General features: G+C 46.1%; 1 protein-coding gene across 2 annotated transcripts in view; it reads left to right on the forward strand.

Moving 5' to 3' along the window:
* The window catches only part of DCP2 (decapping mRNA 2), a 26,956-nt gene that overhangs the window by 582 nt on the left and 19,380 nt on the right, over nucleotides 1–6,994 (forward strand). The window lies entirely within an intron of this gene.

Below are 6,994 nucleotides of genomic sequence, written 5' to 3' on the forward strand. Positions count from 1 at the left end.
CCCCAGGCCCGGCCCCGCCCCCGCCCCGCCCTGCCGCGCGGGGGGGGGGCAAATAGCTTGCAAGGGAAGAGCCCCACGTGTGTCTCCTTTGCAGGAGGATCTGCTGGTAAAGTTCGTTTGCGACACTTTTGTCTGCTCTTGTGACCCTCAGGTTGAAAGACGCTGCTCCAGTCCAGCCGGGGGCCCAGCCTGTGACCTTGGTGTCACTGGCACCTGCTCTGACGTGCTGAGCTGTGGGGCTCGAGCCGGCACATGGTCACATCTTGGAAATCCCCAGCCATAGGCTCCAACTTTTATTTTTCACAGAATCACAGGAAGTTTGGGCTGGAAGGGACCTCAGGAGGCCATCTAATCCAACCTGCTGCTCAAGGCAGGACCATCCCCATCTAGATCATCCTAGCCAAAGCTTTGTCTAGCTGGGTTTTGAAAACCTCCAGGGATGGAGAATCCACAGTCTCTTTGGGGGGTGGGGGGTGTCTAAGATGATGGACATGGGGAAAGTTTTAGGTATTTCAGGTGACAGCCCTCTTTCTGAGTGGGGAGGCAGCATCCTCCAGCCCCCACGTACTCGGCACCCATGTCCCCGCGTATCCAAATGACACAGTCCTGCCCTTTCTGAATGATATGCCATCCACGTGCGCTTGAACTGTGCCTTGGAGCTATGTAGACCGCTCTGCAGAGTGAATACCACATCTGCTAAGTTTTGCATCCCTTGCACCTTTATGCACATGATGCCATCTGGTCTACCTTTGCTTACCTGTTGTTACCAGTGAGCAAAAAAAAATCATTAATGCAGAGTGAATGTTGCTAATGTCCTTCCAGAGCATCCAAAACAACAAAAGCTAAAGCAGAATTAAACTATTGCATCTCTTACTGCTTATAGTCCCTGGTGAGCTGTTGCTGACACACTGCATTGCTTAAGTGAGGAATGCTGGGGGGTGGGGGGGAAGGGTTGGCTTTTTTGAAGGTTTGTATGCAACTCATTCCTTTAATTGCACACATGGGGAGCAGGCACAGGCCCCCAGACCAGTCACTGTGTTGCTGATTAATCTAGTTTGTTACTGCAGGTAATTCCCTTGCTTTTTCAAAATAGCTGCATCTGATGCAGTGAATGGAAGTGACAGAAGTAGGACTGCAGCAGGGAGTGCATGTAAATGGCTGCTAGTGGCTGCTGCCAACTCCAGGAGGGTAAAGATAAGGTTAAATTCTACTGTTTCAAAGTCTGAAGTTGAAGTTTTGCTGAATTTGATGTTCTGGAAGGGCATGACAGACCACCATACAACCTTAGCTTTGTGTTAATGATTTTTTTCTGTCATTGAATAATAATAAATTGAGCCCCTTAAATTAAGAATTTAACCTTATCTTTACCCTCCTGGAGAATTTTTGTAGAAGGCAGATAATTCTTGCTTTCTTTAGCTGTTACTTGCTTCAGTGGTGAGGTGCCTGGCCAATGGACTTCTGTCTAGCCTTCAGCCAAACATTTGGTTTGCTTGATTCAGTTTATCTCAGGAGTGTAAAAAATCAGTTGTTCAGGAAAGGCTGAATTATGCCGCTAAGTAGTGTTTATGAAGCGTTGCTGCAAAAGTAGGTGGATGCATATATGATTCTGTGTTGTTACTGAATGTTTGTGAAGGTAAAAATTGTCTGTTAAACTGTAATTGAGCTCTGCGTTTGCTGCTGAATGCCATACTAAGTTAGCAGGGGCAAGTGATACAGCATCTTATCCCATTTATTGTACCTGGAGTGGGTATGGAAGGACTCTCAACAAATAGTTTCTCTTTCTCTTGGATGGGCCTTGACACTGAATGCAGAGCTGCTGGCTCCATAATATGCAGCAGTGCACTTCAGTAGGGAGGAGCGGTTGTTTCCCCTTATGTCAACTATTAAGGCATACATGGTTGCTAGTTGATCCTGCCCAGGAGTCAGCACTGTTATAGTAGATGTTTCTGTGTAACTTACAGTTAGCTTTGGAAATCTAGTTAATGAAAGGTGAAGGGCATTTAACGTCCAAGTAGTTGTCTGTCTGCACACTTAGGCAGACATTATGTCAGAATCAGGAGGCTTTCTTAACATCCGAAAGATCTAAAATAGGGGTGCATAACTCAAATTTTGCAAGGTATACTTTCCAGTGGAGAGTAGCCACTAGTGACATCTGTTCTGCCCTCAAAGTATTTTCAAGTAGGAAACTGGAGTGCATTGCAGACACATGCATAAATTAACAGATGACATGCAGTCAGGGTCTGGGACTTCCTGTTTTGTTTTTCCTATTCTTTTTGTTTAATAAAGTAGTTTAACAGAGGATTATGGCAGGCCTCTGCAATTTATAGCCCCAGGCTGTGCATTGAGCATCCCTAATATGGAAACTTCAGTGCCTAGAAGCGTGTATTCTGCAAAACTTTCATTGGCCCTGGCTGGATAAATCCAACTGGCTGCTTTTAGGGTTCATATTTCTCTCTCAGGGATTAGCATTCCTGTTAGGGGTGGTGAGGAGTAGTGTAATGTTACCTAAAATAAAATACATGCTCAGTCTCAAGTATTCAGTTACAGTTCTGAATTCATCAAGTTCTAACTATAAAAGTGTTGAAGACTTTGCTGTGGCAAAAAGAATCCAAATACAAGTCCTTTAGAATAAGTATGTTTAAAAAAGATGGAAAGGTCTACTACTGTAGAAAATTACATCTCCTGAAACCTGCTTATAAAAAGGGGATCAGACATATGATAGTATAAACCAGCGGTGCTCGTGGTCTTCACCCTGCTGTCTGGATGAATGGCAGGGGCCTGTCCATAGGCTGGATTGGGCCTCCTGCTGATGCTGCTGCCCAGCTGGAGTCAGGTTCTGGGGCCCTGCATCGCTGCTACCTTGCTGGGATCAGGCTTTGGGGGCCTTGTGCTGCCACCTGGCCCTCATGTGCCACTGCACTTCTGCCTATTTTTAACATTCAAATACCATGAACCCTAAGGCTCACCTGGCTAACTAGTAGTCCCTATTGTATGGGGGGCTAATGGGTGAATGCTACAGCAAAATACCTGGGACAACAAAGGCAAAAAACAGGACAGGAGTAACATGAGGGCCAAAGGGTCAAAACGTGAAAATGAGTGTGCCTGAGGGGGACACTGAGCAGAGCCCCCCGGGCTGCACCCACCAGTCCTCAAAGGAGCCGGTGGATGCTGCCACTGGTGCTCTTCCTGGAAACGTTCACAGACAAGTGAGAGGAAAGTGGCCTGGTAGTCTCCAGGCATCTTTCTGGCTAGAGCCTCCTTCCTGGTCAAGTACCAGACCCACTTGGCCATGACCAGGAGGTCCTGGTACTTGGTGGAGTTGTGGGTGGGGTGACCAAAAACAAAAAGGTGGGGGGTGAAATTCAACCAGAACCTCAGGAGGAGTTCTGGAGGTGGAGGTGGAGGGGCTGCAGCCTGGCACGCTCGGGTCATGTACACCAGGGTTTCCCATGACAATGGCTCTGTGGAGGAGCTGCCAGCTGAGGTCACCAGTGGTTCATGGGATGAGGGTGGCCACTGCAGTCCTGATCTAATGTGCAGGACTTCCCAAAGATCCATGGGGAGCCTGGCAGGCTGGATGAGAAAATATTTGGGGCTAGAGCTGGCCTGCGGGCTGCAGGTTCAGCACCCCTAGTGTAAACAGTAACAATGTGCGTTGGCTACAGAGTTGTATTTCTGAAAGAAAAAATCTTTGAAAACAATATCATCAGCCCAGTGGCACTTTCAGGAAAGCATGCTATAAAGTCAAAATCTTTATTTGCAAATAAGCAAGAGATTGCTAATTCTCATAACAACCTTAATGAAGTGTGGTTTTGCAGTAGGTAAACATAAAATCAAAATTATACCTTGGCATATAATTTCTTCCAGTGCTGTTCTTAAGCTGTTTATAGATTTCATACACATTAGGGCTAGAAGAGACCTTGTAAGATCATTGGGTCCAGCCCCCTGCCCAAGGGGGAGAAAGTCAACTAGGATCAAAGGATCCCAGAAAGATAAGCATCCAAAAGTTTCTTAAAGGTGTCCAAAGTAGGTGCTTGCATCACCTCTAGGGGGAGTCTTTTCCAGGCCGTGGGGGCTTGGACAATAAAGAAGTTTTTCCTTACGTCCAGCTTAAAATGGTCTTACAGGAGTTTGTGACCATTGGACTTTGTCATCTGTTGGGGTGCTCTGGTGAACAGGTGTTCCCCCAGATCCTGATGCACACTCCTTATGTACTTATAGGCTGCCAGCAAATCACCCCTGAGCCTGTGCTTCTCCAGGCTGAAGAGTCCCATAGCTTGGAGCCTATTTTGTAAGGCCTGTTCTCTTGCCCTCTGATCATGCATGTGGCTCTCCTCTGGACTCTCTCAAGCTTTTCCACGTTCTTCCTAAATTGTGGAGTCCAGAATTGGATGGAGTACTTCATCTGTGGCCTCACCAAGGACAAGTACAGCAGGAGGATGATATCCTGGGCTTTGCTCGAGATGCATCAGTAGAATTACAAATTGCAAGACAGATACCCAAACTTTGACTTAGTTGGGCATGGCATGGCATGATGCACAAATGTGGAAATCGGGGATCAGATCCCAATCATGCCATTGAATTAACACTTCTCAGGACCTTGGAGAGGCACAGGTTGGAATTAAAATGGCAGTTAACTTTTTTGATCAACTTTTTAATGCCATTTTTCTGATAGTACCTTTAAAAATGATATTTGTGATCTGTTGTTTTGTTTCTCGCCCTTGCATAAATCAGATGCTGAATGTGCTCATGTACTCTGATCCTTTCTCCTTTTTTAATCTGGTCACACTATTTCTTGCTGACTCTTCGGTTCCATGTTTGACTTTTGACTCTGCAAAGAGGATGTTTGCCAATAATAATGACAAGCCTTTTTACCAGACAGTTACAATGACCAAAAAAAAAAAATATATTTCTTTACCCTTCCAGTGTACATCTTTAGTGTAATGGCTATTGGCAGGAGTGGTAGGGATACCTATATCAAAATGAATAAATAAATCAGACCCTCAAAGGATAGCTATCTGGCAAAGCATACTGCTACTGCAGCAAGTTACCATCACTATCATGGGCATAAGTAAGGTCCCTCTTTGCAGAGGACTGTTTATACGTAGTGAATATTGCTTAAGCATATTCTGAAAAGGTAACTTTCTGGCTCCTAGCTGTAGCATTGGTGTCCCATGTCCATATCTGGCAGGTCTCTGAAGTTAGATTTGAAGGGACTTTGCTGGATAGCTTAAACTTGACAATTTAAGTTTGAAAACAGTAAGCTATGATGAATTTTAAAATGATTCTGTTTTATTGATTTAAAACAAAAATTAGAAATGTTAATGTTTGAACATAAATCTTCTTTAAGTCTAGAAATGTGTGCTGCAACATGAGCTAGCACAGGCCTGTTCAGCTGACAGCCCGCAGGCTGCGTGCAGCTCCTGGACTCCTGGCTTGGGTACCATTCCTGGCTTTGCACTTTTGCTGCTACTTTTGGAGTCCCTGGACTTCCTCTCCATCCTCCAGCTTCCTTTGCTTGCACCTGCTCCAGGGGGTGGGGTCAAGTGATATGGTCCATGGGGTCGAGGGCTTTGAGGAACCTGGGGACCCTGCGCAAGGCATCCATGTGTGCAGGGGCCTGTGTGGCACAGTGGGGCTGTGCAGCACTGTGGGGAGCTGGCATGGTACAGTGGGGGGCTTGCGAGGCATGGCACAGCACATTGGGCCCTGTGGTGCAGTGGGGGAGGGCTTGCATGTTGCACTACATCAAGTACCCCTGCGGTATGGAGTGAGGGGACTCCTGCAAGATGTCAGAGGGCTGTTGTGGCATGGAAGATTGCTCTTGCAGCAGGTTGGGGGGCTCCTGTGGTATGGGCAGGGGCAATGTGGGTTGCATGGTCTTCGGGGGTCTGTGGTCTGTGCAGTGTGTGGCTGAGGGCCCTCTAGTGCCTGTTCACTCAGAAGCTGGACAGTCCTGTGCAGTGTATGAGGAGCAGAAAGTAGATTGGGAAGATAAAATTATTTACCATGTTTACTGTCTGTTCCACAGGGAAAATGCATAGGAGGGGATAGCCAAGATAAATCACATTTTAAAGTTACAGTATTTGAATAGCTTGTAATGGCATTAACAAGCAAGGAAACATTCTTGTTGGATATTTAAGTTGACAGCGGCCATAGGAGCATTTTGTTGGTATAGCATTCATTTGACTCTTTTGAATTTTGTTCTGTACCATTTGTTTTGAAAACACAGCTGTGTATTTAGATCTGTGCTCTCATGATAGTCTATTTTGAATTGAGTTGTTTTTAGTTTTCTTGTAACATGGGGGTTCTCCACTTTTCACTTGCCTGCTAACGGTAAAGCCTTCACCTGATTGTCAAAAGCTTTGGTTGGGCAGACTGTTGGCATTGGATTTATGACCCAGATACCTTATTCCAGGCAGACCGAAAACCTCAGGTCGACCACGACTTCTTCCATTCAATAATGGGCAAATTCTGTTGATGCACAGTGATAGCAGATAGGGACAATGCAGGCAAGGCAAATGCCTGATTCTATATCTACCAGATCGTGGGCTCACAAAGGAAACGTATGTGTGGCCAACATGTGAGCTTTACCCTGTAGGTCTTGCTTGAATGTCAGCAGTCTTGGAGGTAGAGGACTGAGGCCCACTGTCTCAGTGGGGTAGGTAAGACGGGCTGGTGGTGTGCCCTCTGTCCATGGTGGCTTTGGGTTCCCCCCTTGGGGGACCTTTTGCTGCTCTGAAATCCCTCTTTTTGTTTTCTTTTTCTCCTCTAATGACTCTTCATTTCTGAGTACCATTGATTGTTTTCCCTGTGGTCATTATACTGTCCATGTTCTGTTCTGTCAGCATATTCCTTTGTTTGCCAAACCCATCACATGCACACATCTTAGTTTGGTAATTTACCAGTGTCTTAATTTGGGCATGCCCCAGGCTTCTAATTTGGTCTGTCCGCCAAAACTGGGAATCCCAGGGGTCTGCAGCTGGTCCCTGTG

The sequence above is a fragment of the Gavialis gangeticus genome, unplaced genomic scaffold, assembly GCF_001723915.1.
Source record: "Gavialis gangeticus isolate Ggan-Ray unplaced genomic scaffold, GavGan_comp1, whole genome shotgun sequence".
NCBI lineage: Eukaryota > Metazoa > Chordata > Crocodylia > Gavialidae > Gavialis > Gavialis gangeticus.